This window comes from Aptenodytes forsteri, unplaced genomic scaffold (assembly GCF_000699145.1).
Source record: "Aptenodytes forsteri isolate BGI_AS27 unplaced genomic scaffold, ASM69914v1 Scaffold241, whole genome shotgun sequence".
NCBI lineage: Eukaryota > Metazoa > Chordata > Aves > Sphenisciformes > Spheniscidae > Aptenodytes > Aptenodytes forsteri.
Window position 1 is genome coordinate 10,349,400 of NW_008795252.1, and position 2,751 is coordinate 10,352,150.

The following is a 2,751-nucleotide window of genomic DNA, read 5'->3' on the forward strand; positions in this document are numbered from 1 at the left end:
CCAACACCCCCCCCCCCCCCCTTTAATTTGCACATGGAATTGCATGGCTCAAGCCTCCCATTGTAAACAAATGCTCCTTGGGTGATTATCTGGTTACTCTCCCCATTCAGAACTGCAGCTACAAAACATGGTGCTCTCTTTTAAAGCCCATACAAATTGGAGTTACAAAATATTTAGTACAGCTGTTAAAATGATAAGGGTTTGGCAGCATACTTTCTGCAATTTGAGGCTCCTGAAACTTTCATTAGTAAGAACTATTTCAACAAAAACACCTGAGCAAAATCTGGAGTAGCGCAGGACCTGATCCATGCCCAAGGGAAGAAGTGCCCTTTGTCCTGTCGCAACAGGCCTTGCTAAAACGTCTGCCGCCATCTTTTTTATAAGCCCCCTTTAAGTACTGAAAGGCTGCTATAAGGTGTCCCCGAAGCCTTCTCTTCTCCAGGCTGAACAACCCCAACTCTCTCAGCCTTTCTTCACAGGAGAGGTGTTCCACCCCCCTGATCATTTTCGTGGCCCTCTTCTGGACCCGCTCCAACAGCTCCGTGTCTTTCTTATGCTGCGAGCTCCAGAGCTGGACGCAGTACTCCAGCTGGGGTCTCACCAGAGCAGAGTAGAGGGGCAGAATCACCTCCCTCGACCTGCTGGCCACGCTTCTTTAAGTCCTTCTTGGCAGGGCTGCTCTCAATCCCTTCGTCCCCCAGCCTGTATTGATACCCAGAGTTGCCCTGGCCTTGGTGCAGGACCTTGCACTTGGCCTTGTTGAACCTCATGAGGTTCACATGGGCCCACTTCTCGAGCTTGTCCAGGTCTGTCTGGATGGCATCCCGTCCCTCTGGCGTGTAATCAGTTGTTATAAGGCTAACACTGGACATGCTAAATCTCATATGCTTTTTAGCAATACTCAGTAAGTCTTTTCAGAGCTTTAGACTCTCATGGATCTCCTCAGAGGCGTCTGGTCTCAGCTGCAGTTACTGGTGCTGTCTTTCCTCTCTCAGCATTGTAGAATCCTTGGTTTTCCATTTGTTTTCAAGAAGTTCAGTACAGCTTTTACAAGAAAAATACATTTTCCTTGCCAATTGTTTCTTCTAAGAATCCATCCTTTTGGACTTTGCACTTCGTATGAACAAAGAGCAATTTCCCCACAGCCCTCAGGGTCCAGGAAACACCATTGTGTATGCGAACAGCATCACATACCTTAAAAAATCTGAATTATGATATGACTTAGGTGGGTTGTTAGTAATTTAATACCCAAACAAATAGAGCATTAGTGTATGCCATAACATGTTCTGATCTTAAATTCAACCCAAATGCAATTTCAGGTTAATACCCAAGTCAGATACTTACAACACGTTCAGATGAATCAACATATGGTCTTACCTTTCACATTTTTCAACAGCCTTGTGAGTGTCCTGTACTCTGTGAGGCACGTCAGATCATAACACATTGACATCACTATGCTGTTACCTCTGAAGCGCATGCTGCTAAACACAGAAAACTCTGATCTCAATTGGTCATATGGGCTTGGTATGCAATGCCCTCGCTATCCAACAGGTGGTAACCTTCATGAATTTCTGCATTGTGTCATCTTCTGTACAGCCTCACTGTAGCCCACTTTCTTCTGAAATAGAATAATACTTGTTTTTAATTGTATTTCCAGGTGTTACATCATTCTTTGTGTTGTTTTCAAGAGCAGACTCCTTGAATGCTCTAGAAAATATGTTTTTGATAGTAATTATTTCTCCAACTTAAACTTTGTTGTCAAATTGAATCGTTTTACCTAAAAAAACCCCCAAACACCAACACTAAAAAGTCACACTGTTTTTATATTCTGGAAACTGGTCTTTCTTTTGTCTACAAAACCGTTTGTCTCAGCTCTGACCATAACAGATCAATAAACAAATATGTGACATTTCTTACAATCAGAGAGCAGAGCTCTGGCTCTGCTCCCTCAGTCTGTGCCTCAAATCATGGTGTTGACAAGTGCCTTAGAAACACAGGCCACATATTTCCATTGATTATTTTTTCAATAATACCGCCTGTAAGCCATCTTTTGAAGACTTTGTCTGTCTTCTAGTGCCAATATACGTAAGGTCAGGAGTTGTCTTTATTAATGCCTTTAATTTGGGAATTCTTTTCCTAGATTTACAGCCCAGCATGTCCATTATGTGTAGTAACTCAAAAGCTACTTGTACAGATTGCCCGTGTGATATGGACTCTCATGTAACGTTCAAGTGCTAACAGGCCTCTGGACACCCTTGTTATCTTTGTGGATGGCATATTTGTAATGACTCTGTTTTATCTTGTCGACAGTTAATCTTTTATGTTATTTCTTTGCCCTTACATTTGCATTTCTGTCTAATCCTACTTCTCAGGCCCTATTGGATACTTTCTTGAGATTCCCTACTGGTTTTCTCTCTGCTTGACATCTTCAGTATCTATTTAAGCAGCCACAGTTGCTTCAAGTGAATGGCCGTTCCTACACTTTCCTGTGAAAACTCAAGAGTGGACTTTTAAGCCTAAAGGAAGTCTTTGAAGGCAGAATTTACCGTACAGTGGTCTAAAAATGCATAGTGTTAAACTCCTGTCATGCAAGGAATTTTGCTTGGATCCAGCAGAATAATTTGAATTTGTGTCCTGTTTCAGCAGGGATAGAGTTAATTTTCTTCCTAGTAGCTGGTGCAGTGCTGTGGTTTGGATTTAGGGTGAGAACAATGTTGATGACACACCGATGTTTTAGTTGTTGCTGAGCAG

The 2,751-nt window shown here is 42.5% G+C and overlaps 1 protein-coding gene across 1 annotated transcript in view; it reads right to left on the bottom strand.

The window, feature by feature from the left end:
* The window catches only part of EFCAB6 (EF-hand calcium binding domain 6), a 108,522-nt gene that overhangs the window by 29,331 nt on the left and 76,440 nt on the right, over window positions 1-2,751 (bottom strand).